The sequence below is a fragment of the Bombus flavifrons genome, chromosome 1 (assembly GCF_040668555.2).
Source record: "Bombus flavifrons isolate JBK064 chromosome 1, iyBomFlav1_principal, whole genome shotgun sequence".
NCBI classification, from domain to species: domain Eukaryota; kingdom Metazoa; phylum Arthropoda; class Insecta; order Hymenoptera; family Apidae; genus Bombus; species Bombus flavifrons.
Window position 1 is genome coordinate 16,676,590 of NC_138442.1, and position 13,770 is coordinate 16,690,359.

Sequence of the window (13,770 nt, forward strand, 5' to 3'; positions counted from 1 at the left end):
CGTTTATCGCGCGTTTTGGCAGCTCACCCTTACGTTCAAGTTCGGGACCACTTCGCGGCCGATAAATCAACGGGCGTAATTAGACGTAGCCCGGCTGTAGTCCACGCGTAACCTGCTTCCTGTCGTCCTTTTCCTCCCCGTTTTTGCCACGAAGCGTCTACGATAGTGGCAACGGTGACACGGGTCCTCCAGGAATTTTGCCCTGTTTGTAGCACGCGCGAACGGTCGTTAACTTGGATTTCGGGATATTTATTGGCAGGCTTGTTTCTCGCACATATAAACGCAGTCTCGCCTCTACTCGATCGATCGTTTGATAGCCTTCGCGGAAACCTTTCGGGGATGAATGAATGCGAGAAGAGAAGAGAGACTAGGGCTGGGTGGCTGTTTTGTTGATACGTTTGGGGTTGGCTGGTGATAAACCGATGGACTCTTGAACGATTGCGTAACTCTTGATGCGTTTAGGATCGGAAACGTATGTACCATTTGTTCTTCAAACACTTTTGTTCGTAGCATTTTTGCTGAGTGTTGAAAGTAACAGTTACTCATTTTTCATGGCTTTGTTAAATTGTAATTGCGGATGATTCTTTATACGTTCGATATCACGTAATAGTTTCTTAAATTAATTGGATCTTCTTGTAATAATTCGATAATTTGTTGCCGAGGAGGAAATCCCGAGACTATATTTTCTAATATTGAACGCATAAAGCTATTTCCACTTATCTTTTACTTTATACGATTACTATATCTGTATGACAAGTCTTCCTTGAAGATGATACGATGCTTTCTTTATATTCAAGAGTTCAACTACAGACTGATAACTTAAATATTAAGCAATGCCTAATATTATATTATTATTCTTTTATTTATTTATACGCATCTCTCGAAAGATAAATTAAGCAATTCAGCCGTTCGTAGACTTTTCAATTTCATTCTCCAGATATCTACAATTAACGTTCCATTTTCCAACCATTCCACGTCCCGATAAATGATCCAGTTATACGTGATTCGGTTATAAATGATAGCGAAGAATATTTCAATTTCTAAGAATGAAAATACGCTCTCGTAAAAATACAAAAGGTATAAAACTAGAAGCACAGACTCTTCTCCTACACCTGATACATAGTTTATTATCAAAATATCGAGACACATTTATTGCGTAACTCATTGTGCCGAATGTCACGATGAATCTTTTTTCTCCACGTTAAAGGTTTCGTTTTAAAAATATTTCTTCTATTAAACCTCTTCATTTAATCCACGATGTTAATCGTCGAACGTGGCACGCGTCAATTTAAACTTTCCCTGGGAAACTGTACGATATTTAATTGAATAACCGAGACGTCCTGCCTTTTCTTATAATAACGACTTAATATATTCTGTTATGGTCCATTGGCGTAACTCGATAAGAAGTTAAGGTTTAATAGAAAAAAGGTCCGGCTGATAATCGAAATGAACTGACGCTGACGACGCTCGTCGCGATAAACTTCCTGGCCCGTTAGAAATTTTGTTACGAAACTTTTTTAGACAGAGTCGCCGAGATACGGAAATGCAGTCGAGTCGTAAAGTGTTTTTTTTTCTTTTTTTTTAACCGTACGCCTCGTGAGGATTTAGTGACGCATAAAATCTATACTTTGATCAAAGTTACCTTTTAACACGAGAATCTTCCAACACGAAGAACAATTTGCATGTAATACAAGTATTTTGTATTTTATACTTATTTATGAATATTACACGTACGTATATTCCATATATATATATATATCAAGAATGTTATAACTTATTAATACAGACTTGGGCAAAATGTTTATAATAGCAAATTCTTAAATCAATTCTGTTAATGTTATGAAAGAACAATTGATTGTAATTGTAATTACAACTGTAATCGTTTAAATGAAATTATGCTTTTTTTCGAGGGGATTTGACGGTAACTACAATCGGGATAGGTCATTGACCTTATTAGGTCCATCATATTTTTCTTTTTATTGACCTAACGTAGGTAAAGATTTCAAAGGTTTAGGAACGTGTACGTATAATTGGTAATCAATATATCGCTAGTACGCAGAAATCGTTGTTGAATAATTTATACATGTATCAAACAGAATAATACGGAACTATAGAGAAAACAAATATTTATTACGCTTTTTATTATATTTATATACACATCGTTATTTTTATATTATTACAATTGTTATACGGAATATTATAGAGAATATTTGAATTCGTGGCTTCCTGAATTACCAAGTACGCAATTATATATTCATCAATTCATTAAGTTCAAATAGTAGCGTCTAAATATTAGTGTTACTACATAATATTACAATTGCTAAACACGAACGTGTTCAAAATGTTTAACATCAACTTTGTCGAAAAACTACATAGCCGAGAAACATCGCACCCCACATTTTCGACAGGAAATTGCAAACGAAATTACCCTTCGCTGTTTCTCAAATTACAAAAATTGCAGCCTGCGTGTATATTTTACAAAGTCGGTCGGCAGCTTAAAAATTTCCAGCCGCGACGAAATTTACCCTCCACTTTCTGAAGCGAAGAGATCGCGTTTTGTAAAATTTCGTTCTTTCAATTTGTTCCTGGCCAACGATGTTCCGGGAAATGAGGACGAAAAAGAAAAAGAGTTGTTTCCAGAATTTAAATGTAAAATTGTTGCGCGCCGCGTGTCTGTTCGTCCTCGATGTTGTATCTCCGCGCGATTTAATTTACACAGTCCTACAGCGGGATACTTTTATAAAACGGAGTAACTTTTAATTACGCGGCGAAAACGTATTGACCGAGCGAAGCCAGGCTTCATCAAATTCCGCTAAAATACGTTTGACGATTCACGAATTGGGACACACGACTGAACGGATGCGATACGATTCTGTATCTCGTGCCACGTTTGCTCTCCACAAAGTGCAAAGAACGAACAATAGTTTCATCGTCTACGAGCGAATCAAAGGGTGCGCGTCAATTGCTGATAACAGGCAGATCATTTTTTAACCGCAATACGTCGGCCCCGATAGAGGAAAAACCGATCTGTGGGACGTGCAGTATCATGATGTGCTCGATTCGGAACAGTGTCTGAAAACAGCATACCAGTAACTCTGACACGATTTGATCGTCCAATTGAAAACTATCGAGTTATTTTTTATTTCAAATAGTATGAGAAGAAAGAGAAGATTACGGGCAAACGATGGATCAAATTGCAGAAATGTAATTTTCGATTTGATACTCAAAATGTAATTTGTTATTGTAAGAGAAAGAAAATTTCTTCTTTTAACATGTGACATGATATAATTTTCGTAGAATTTTGAATTTCGTTAGGTGTAATCTTACAATAACAGCGTCCCTTAATTTTCGATGTCGGAAGAGGATAATTGGAAAAATTGAAAGACAATTAAGGATGAAGATAGAAAAGGGTATGAGTTTTAATATTAATATTGGTAACCAGTTCGTTACTTTCCATTACTTTAAATACAGGAAAATTGTCTTCTCTAATATGAAACATATTATCGAATTTAATTATCGAATCTTTAGTTTTTTTTTTTTATTGAATAAAAGAAAGAAGATGGAAGCAAAGTTTGAAAGAAATATGTGATTAAAATTGAAAAACTGTAATAGTATTTAATTAAATTGTCAATTCGATTGCGAAGTGTTGATAAGGTAGATGTATCGTATAAGATATGTTTAATAAACGACACACCTTACAACAAATTAAAAACTAGATTTCACTGAATTCTAAAATATTTCTTACTAAGACGTAAAACATGGATGATTGAATTTTATATAGTAATAAATATTCTGAGATTAAAATCGATATCGATATCAGCTTGAAGAGGTATCATTCGACCAAATAATGTATTGAGGATATAGGAGAAAAACATACTGTAATTACTAGCAATAAAGAGAGAGAACCTAGCATTTATGCAGTGCTTAAAAATAACGTTCAATTACTATTGAGAGAGATGGTTGAACTTCTTTACGAAAGTTTCCTATGCGAAGAAGGAAACTTGTATGAAGAATCGTGTTAGAAAAGTGTAACTCTATCCGATGATCATAAAAGTTTAATGAGTTCATGGAGATTTCTTTTTTTAGTACTTAATAGGGGAAGTGTCAATAATTAACTGCGATCTTGTCGCATTTTATGGGAAACGGGTTCTTCTCCCATACGTCGTAATGAGGTTAATCCATGCATGAGAAAAATAATGTTAAATAATTCAGATGATGTTTAAAATAGTATTCAAGGCAAGGAAGACGAGTTATACAACTTTTAACTTTACGAGACTTCCTACGCGAGAAGGAAACTTGATCGAAGGAAGCAAGTTGAAGAGGTGTAATTCCATCCACTAAAGGTGCTTTAAAGTTTAATAAAGAAATCTACAGACATTCTATCACAATTGCTCGTAACAAATGCAATCTATTATTCTAAATGGACGAACACCGTTCTCCTCGTGTTTCACGAAATATTTATTATTCATAACATGCGTTTCAGAACAAGCGCTAGAGAATTTCAGACATTACTTAGGAGATTGTATCGAATAAAATGTTTCATACAGAAACGAATTCTCCACTTTCGATATTTTCGTAATTGCAATTATTTTTGTTTTATAATTCTTACTTTTTCTATGATCGTGGTAATATTAAAAAGAAAAAGGTAATACCAATTTCTTTTACATTTTAATATTTTGGAGTACTGCTAAAGGAAAATAGTTTCAACTAGTAGAAAGTGAATATAAATATGATATTACTTGTTAAGTATTATGATCTTTAACGCTGAGGAAGTATATCTTAAATGCTTGCGAAAATCTAGTAAAATTTATTCATTTATTTAGTAAATTTTGTATTTAATATTCATAAATAAATACGCCACACACTTTCCCGTCCGATTTATTGAATAGCCTTAAAAGTTTGAAGGAAATTAATGAGAAATAATCGCAATGTAACTTGCTATTGTATTAAATAGAAGAAAAAGTCAGTTGGTTCCATGTCCCAACGATGTCTCGAACGAAAAGCGGGAAAAAAGGAAAAGCGGTCAGTTGTTTCAACATTACCACAACGTTTTCCACGCCGGAAAAGCGAAGCAGTCAAAGGGAAAAGCGGCGCACAGACCTGTAACTCCAGCAACGAACAACGCGTAAAAGTTTAAGTTACAATTTTCAGTGTATTTCTCACGAAACCGTAGAACGCGACGTTCCATTATCGTTAATCCGCATAAACACAAGGGTTGCAGGCGTAGTGCACTTTTACCGCGACTTATCGCGTCTAATGAAAACACGAGAAACTCTAGATTTATCATCGAGCCACATCGTCCGTGTACCTTGTTTTAACGACGATCGCAAGCGAACGTAACGGCCAATTCATACAGGGTGATTCTGAAATCGCGATATATTCAAAAAATAGTTGATTTCATAACATAAAGGTGAGCTAAAAATATCGAACAAAACTGTTTTATACGTGCGTTCGTTTTTTAGAAAATCAAGTTCGAAAATTTCTTTCCGTTTACCTGTAATATTTATCGTTAAAAATAATACGTTCATTCGATCTGAACAGCTACAGATATTCCTATTTGTGTTTACAAAAAATGTCGCTATTTAATATGATTTTAAACGATATAATAAATTCAATAATTGAATTATTGTAACAATTCACAGAATACTGAAAATGATCTCAATGATACTATAGTTTATGATGTTGGTCGGTTTTATTGCTTTTGGTGTTACTCTTACATCATAGAAATAGTCCACACTAAAAATAACTGTTAATTAATAGACAATACCAAGTTCGAAAAGATGAAGAACTCAAACATCAATCGTTACCAGGTTGTGGTTCCTCAGTTTCGTAAAGCAAGAACGTATTTGTGAAATCAACGATGATAGTTACAATATTGTTAACATAAATAACTATTGAAACTTACCGCACATTGCATATAATCGTACCGTAGACTGTTGAGCGTCCACCGTCTTTATAAATTTATACACGCGAACAAAAGTAGATACGACAAACCAGATTGTCTACCATACCATTAAATAGTCAAACCAGACAAAAAAGGATCTCAATGTTATATTTCCGACCTACTTTTTTATATCTCAATTTCGGAATCGCCCTGTATATCAATACCATCACGCGATACGAAAAACGTTCACAGACCGGATCATCCCCTCGCTTCGCGATAGAACGTTCGTCTTGACATGATAGAGAGTGCGGCAAATTATGTGGAGCAGTACGATGTAGAAAGAAGACGCGAAGATTGTATTGTGTGCCAGCCGGTTGCAATCTCCTTGGCCCCCGAAATTGCAGAAAAGTGGTCCGTTGTATCAGCCTCTTTGTATATTAGACGCGAATGGCGGCGAGAAGCATTTTTCCTCGCTTTTATCCCCACCGCGTTGATCACTTTTTTCCCCTCTTACCGTCTAGGTAAAAAAGAGAAAACGAGGGTGAGAGGGCAAGGTTCGGTCGAGCGCGGGATTACTCGCGGCTGATTGTGCCGTTCGTCGCGACGAAAACGCCCGCACGATTAAACCTAACGATCCACTATTCCGGCCAAGAATAATACCGGCTCGTGCATCTTGCCACGAAGAGTTACGGCAAGCGGAAACTAACGAGGGCCCACCTTCGCATCCACTTTATTCGCGGAAAGGAGAGATTATTTCGCGCGTTCTGACCCCTACCTAGCCCTTTTCCAGCTCTTCCCCTCGTTCTCCTCGCGTCTTTCTCGACGAGCTACCCTTGGCGAGCCGGCGCGACACCCTCGACGAGCCATCTCAGATACCAAGACCTTGCACCTTTGTCGCTGGTTTCTGGCTCGTGTGAACGAATTTTATATTAGACCGTCATAGAACGGTTCGTTACAGACGAGGCCAAGAACTGGTGCAACGTAGCTATGTCGCGTCTTTGATAGTTCACTCTTACGTAATGTGTTTTTCAGTGTGATACGATATGGTTTTGAGTGGATCGATCAGAGGGATTTTGGTCAACTGAGAAGAACGTTCGTATAGGAATAGTTGTCACTATACGTTTGTGGTATATCGAAAGATTAGTGAAGTTTGTTGCTTATTGTTTCATACGTAATGAATACTATTTTTGTATTAAATTGTACTATGTGGAGTATATCAATTTTTGCTTCTAAGTAGTGGGATCTTGGAAGAGTCTAAATATTTAAGCAATTTAAGCAATTGTACGTTGAACACGAAATAGGAATATCGTATATGTAAGATAATTGTATTTTGATCTCGATAAAAGCTAACATTGATTTCATCCAAATTATCTATATATCTTTCGTAATTATACAAACACGAGACTGAAACCTGTTACTTTCACGGATTTGATAGTTTTAATGTTAAACGCTTATTCTATACTATAATTTTTCTTCGTTATTTGTTCTAAAAAACTAAATTTTATTCGTTAGATCGAAGAACTATTGACGTAAATTCAACAAATTATAGATGCGACTTTTTAAACTGTTCAGTCAAATATGTTAACTCTTCTAAGCAACCACTAACTTTTCTAATACAATTTTTCAAACAACGAGAGTCTTAATTCTATCATAGAATTAAATACGAGATAGTTTTTAAGCATTGAATATAATGAGTTCATTAAATACAGTAATCGTCACTTTCACGTAAAAGTAATATTAATTTCTCCTTCGTTTTACTTTAAATATTTCTGTCTCTTTCTTTAGAATATTGAAGAAGTTCCGCTTTTTTGTCTACATCGGATTAGCATTAATACGTAAATGAGCCACGTTTCGTTTACTTAATAGCACGTAATTAGGCTTCTAATTGTAAGTTAAGTATTTCAGTTCGACCGTAACAGACGCACGGTGTTAAGCACTGTTTCCAACCTAATGCGACCTAAATTGCGAATTTAGGAAGCAGAATTTATTCTCCATAATATACATCGGCTAATGGCTTTTTAAATCGAATGAAACTCGTCTGTGCGATAAATATGTAAGAGCCATTCAATTGCGATTAATTGAATTTAAACAAATCAAAAAAAAAAAAAAAAAGATAAAGAAAAAAGGAAAAAGTAAAAAATGATAGAAGCATACAACAAAGCTTGAAAGTATTTTCATTTAAGTTGAAAAGAACGCCGATACAATGAATGGAAAGAGCGAACTTTTCTTCTCTTTCCTCTCTTTTTTTCACAGTGAAACGCTGGTTACGGCTATATACTATCGAACGAGGCAGAGAATTCGACGGCTTTCTTGTTAATTTATATCCTTTTATCGAAAATTTCATCGATCACCCTATCCGCGTTATTTTATGGATTATTATTATGAATAATACGCACAGGCGATAGGTATACTATGTACATCGATATATGACACAGACGATATTTAACTTTATTTTAATCCCCGACACGCGAGATAATACATCATTCTCTTTTCATGTAATGAATTTATCACAATAAAAGTATTAAACGTTAATTTCAATCGATCTGACTAATGTATTTTGACAGGGAATCTAGTAATCTGTTTCGGCGTACATCAATCCATAGAAAATCGATCCGAGCCCGGCAATACGTCGAATTTCGTGTTCCCCGCGGGTATTAGTAACACGAACTTCTGCTAATAACTACTCAGTCATCATATGGGACGTATGGTCGCTAATTAATAAGCTGTTTGATTGGCTAATTAGTTGGCCACGGCTTTTGACGTATCCTACCAACAAGTCGTTTACTGAAACAGCTTGCTTCAGGAAATTTTGTAAAGATTTTTATTCGATTGAAAATTATCCTCTTGCGTAACTTCTAATTATCTGTACTATTTCATTTCAGATGTACTTTTCGACGTCGTGTCGCACCATCCCTGTGCAAAATTTTAAGTGCATAATAATTTATCTAATATTTTTAAAAAATTACTCCTATCAATATAATTTTCGTCCATCGTAAAAGTTATCAATATAAGTAAGAATTGATTTTTAAAGGTAGTACTTTAGTAATTTTATGAAAATTTAGTAACATGTATGCAAGATTTCTTACAGAATTGAACTTCTTTATATCTCCGTTCAGATTGAGTACTGCATTACAAGCGTGCTTTTATTACGTAATGTGGAACATTTTAATGTATTCTAATGTGATATGATTGGTTTTGAACTTTGAACGTCTTGTAACAAGTTTAATTCTTCGATATATCGTGATGGAGTTGTTTAATTGAATGTTTAAATGATACATATTTTATCTTTAAAATTGACAAGCATCTGTCTATAGTTGAAAATGATGCAATTAACACACGTATCGGTGAGATTACATTATTTATACTTATTATTTTCAATAACCAGAATCAATAATCGAATATAGCCGAAGGATTAATGCATATATTAAAACGGTATTTAAAGCATTATTTTACATGCAGATTAATGCCATTTATTGAACGGCTTCGAAGATTTTAATACATTTTAGACATGTAACGTTAACTACGTCGCAATATACGTACATTACATTCAATTAAATGTTGCAAACAAATACAGATTGCCAATTCCATTATATGTTACACGAATTTCGAAAAATATTAACCGCAACAACATTTGTGAATTATTATTTGTAGCGCTGTCCATTTAAAATCAGTGGAAATCAACGATTCGCAAACTACAGATCAGGTCAATTAGATCCATTTAATAAATCAAAGTCTATTCTCTTAAATGAAATCGGCGACGATGTATTATTGAACTTGCAGATTTCAAGATTAATCAACCGGATATTATTTAATTGGTTAAATTAGGCTTATTGCCAAACGAAGTGAGTAATTTTTAATTAAAAGTCATCTAGTATTTCTGGATATATATAAAGCTAGATGATGGCAATGAAAAATATTCTGACCATAAAACTTTCCCATGCTATTCTATATATGTACTTACGCAGTTTTATAGTTCCAACGTAAACAGTGTACGACATAAACTGACCCATACATAATTTCGTCGCACAGATTCATAACATTACGCAACTCTATATTCAAGACTATTGTGGTATAAAAGATAATCTGACATTCGATTCATATAAATAATTTTTCAAACTCTGTACGTAAACAATACTAAAATACTTTTAACATATGTTGTCACATTATTATATGACCGTTTCAATATATCTGCGTTTATAACTTTTCTCTCTCTCTCATAAATCTTCATATAATAGAATTATTGATTCGTACCTACGCGGTTGTTCGAAAGTTTGGGATCATTGATATGTCAATTTATGAATCTGTATATTATTAAGAACGAGAGATTTAACGAATTATAACAGTTTCCAATTTGAAATTATTTTTCACTATAGATTTAAATAAATTCTCACTGAATAATTGGCTATATCTATAATACTTATAATTTTTAACTATATGAAATAAAACGCAAACATAAAGAAATAATAGTATCTCATAAAAAAGCTGGGGTAGCCAAAATACTTTAAATAATAATCATAATTCGACTGTTTTACTGCGGTTGAATATACTAATTTAAAGTATATATACACTGAAACATTTATTCATACTTTCTCCATCAAAAAATTCCATCAAGTAAGTAACACCAAATTTTTCGCTAATTACTTTCGCAATAAAGTTGCCAAATCTGCTACAACTACAATTAAAACACGGTATCAAACTCATATCAAACACTATGAAGGGTTTCATTCGTTCTACCTAAAAAGTCCTCAAGCGATCTTCCCCCGTAAAATTTCACCGCGAAACACAGACGTACTCGCTTTAAAGAATGTATTTTTACCTCGATCTACGCTGCACGACCACGAGCAACATTCCCTCGTAGGTAACTATATCGGCTGGTGCTTAAAGTGCGGAGTCTCACGAGTCGTCTCACGGGGCCATTTACAATTTCATCGCGCGACGTGTCAGCCGTGGTGTTACGAGTTTCCCGAACGGTTGTCCGGAGCCACTGGCCAAACTCTCCAGATCGTTAACCCCGGTTAAAAGAGCCCCGGACAGAGATGGTTCGCGAGCGAACGAAAAGACCGACACTGGGCATTTTCTAGGCCATTGAGCCCGTTTGGGTAGAACCGATACGAAAAACACGATTTATCGATTCCAGGAACGAAGCGCTGGCCGTACAGTTTCGGCCCGGTCGTCATGATAACGTATGAACGTTTAAACTGCTCGCATATGCGGACCAATGTTTACCCTGACAGAGAGAATCAGAGTCGCATAGTCACGGCCCGTGAGCTTTCGGCCCATTCATCGAGTGTTACAAATATGTTAGTCATGGTTAATTGCACCGGAGGTCCGTTTAATGAGAAACAACCTAGTCCATGGGTATTGGGATTCAATTCCTTCCTCCTCTAAATATCAACGGACACCAGCTGTAATCTGTGAATCGCACAGCTCGAATTAATTATTCCCCGCCTTAATACGAGGCGGCGCGATAACGCGCCGTGCCAATGAGCCGCGCTAAATATAAAACGCGCATGTACATGCGAAATACCGTCCGCATGATAAATCCGTGTGATCGATGGATCGCGTGAATATGAATAACGCGCGGTGTCTCGATTAGATTCTACCCTCTTCTCCCTTTTCTATCTGCTATCTCTATCGTTGTCTCTGTTACATCCTTCGTGTCTCTGTTTTCCATTTGCTTTTTATTTTTTATCAAATTTATACTTCAATGTTATTTCGCGCATCGAATGGAGAATCGAACGAGCAGATTCTTTTTTCCTTTTTCGTCGCGTTTATCCGGTATACTATCATTGGCTGTATCTACACAAAAGCATCGAGCACAACGCTACATGGAAGCGGATTATGGGTGCTCCGCGAAGAATCGCGTCTTTCTTACCACTCGTACCAACAGGTGTGCGAATTTCTCGGAACGCACTTTGTATATTTTTCTTGTGCATCCTAGCTACACGTGTTACGGCTATGTTAGGTTAAATAAGCCCGCGTTCTATTGTAGCCTGCACATTGTCAGGGGTAGAGGGCTAATACCAGAGCTTGCACAATGGTGTAGCGCCAAACTTTTATGAAAGCCGGCGAAATTTTTCCGTCCCTATTATTCTTTTATGCGCAACGAGGTATCTCGCGTTCTTGGAGGGGAAATATATTCAATTGTTTCCTAACACGGGCTCGTTAAGGAGCATCGGGATAGAAAGGAGGGAAAAAAAAGGAGAGGCAAAAAATAAATTGCCCCCGTAAATTTAGATCCCGTGACAATAACAACGAATCGTCAACGAGCCGACCTTGATTCCGGATAATCTACTTGTTGGACCGAAGTCCGATATTCTGACTCAATATCCCCGGTCGACGGGGCACGTGCTTCTTAATACGCGTTAGTTAAGTGCATCAATGATCGTGTCTTTTTAGCATTGAAATTGCATTGGCTTCACCTGTCGGGCGTAAGAGTAGAAAAATTCGACAACTCAATTTGAATAAATTTCTCGGCCCGCCTACCGAGCACGCGATAAAGTTTTTTCGAGCATAAAATTACCAACTATATTCGGTGTTTTGCGGCTTACCTTCTCTGATCGTCGCACCATAAATTTCTTCGCTTCTTTCCACCGGTCGTCCTTAACGAGATCCTCGTCGATTGTCCATCAGGGATCGCGCGTCGGAACGCGTTACACACACGATCAACGTGTAGCAGCAGATACCGTGGAAAAAAAGAGCGATTTGCATTAAACGTCAACCTGATGCGTTGCGTTACGCTCGATCACACCGATTCCATCGTGAACGAGCTTCGATTATAACGAACGTAAATCTTCGTTTCACTTTCGCTTTGATAGACTGCCAGTACAGATTTTCGTTTAATCGAACTTTGCGTATGTCGGAAGGGAAAAAAGGCGCCTATCCTTGTTCGTCCTACGCGATCGTCTCGTGCCACTTTTTCAATCTTGTCCGAGTGCTAAGCTTTTACGTTTGGCAGCGACATTGCGTCCGGCACCAAGGGTCCAAACTTTTCTCTGGAAGTTCGATCGGCGTTCGTTCGGAAAGGGCCCTCGTCGAAAAAGTGTAGCGTTGTTCCACCGCACCAAAGGTATTTCACCTCTCTTTCACCCTTCGTTCTGTTTCCTTTTTTTGCTTTTCGCCTTTCTCCGAGGAAAGATTAGTTTTCTACGGACGATTCAATCGCGAGAAAAAAATACGGCTGAGGTTCGAGACACACCGCTCTCTGTTCGACACTGGAACGAAATTGTCGAGCGGCTTCGAGGGAAAAAGTTTTTCCGTGAAGTTTCGCGGGGTGATGATGGTGGGGGCTTACTCGCCTCCGGTCGTAGAGGGGTGTGCAGCCAGCACGTGACACTTTTTATCGGGGAATCACACGTGTCACGCGAGATTATTGGCCTTTGTGAGCGCCTTGACAAATGGTCCACCGCATATGGCGCGTCGCGCACGACTGAGGCCAGATTTCGCTTCCACCATCCTCTCCCTCTGATCTACCCCCACCAGGCCGTGGCTCCATCCTCTTCTTCGTCCCTCGCCGTTTCCCTGAGTGTCGTCGTTGTAACACGCAGACTCCGTTACGACGATGCTTTTCTTCCCGTGAGACAGCTCTTTGGTCAGGTGCTCCTCTTTTTACGTTCCCGATCAAAGCAACAGAGGAAAGCATCTACAGCCAGCTTTCTTATTTTGACCGAGTGCACTAAGTGTATTCTCGATCAGACTCCCCGCGTCTGGACCAACAAGATGTTCTTTGACCCACCGTGAATCGGATAACATGCTCATCGTACGATGCGTTTCCCGCCACCGTCACTGCCCCTCTTCTGCTGCCATTTTGCGAACAATTACGCAATAGATACTTTTTCAGATAATCGCATCGACTAGAGCATCGTCGTTTCCAAGGACCTCCGTAT

At 37.3% G+C, this 13,770-nt stretch overlaps 1 protein-coding gene across 1 annotated transcript in view; it reads right to left on the minus strand.

Annotated features, from left to right (window-relative positions):
- The window catches only part of LOC138179418 (uncharacterized), a 68,338-nt gene extending 55,002 nt beyond the window's left edge, over window positions 1–13,336 (minus strand). Inside the window, exon 1 of the mRNA XM_069112197.1 lies at window positions 12,436–13,336. The gene's annotated coding sequence lies outside the window, so the exon portion shown is untranslated. The remainder of the gene's footprint in view (window positions 1–12,435) is intronic.
- Between the last annotated feature and the right edge of the window lie 434 nt (window positions 13,337–13,770).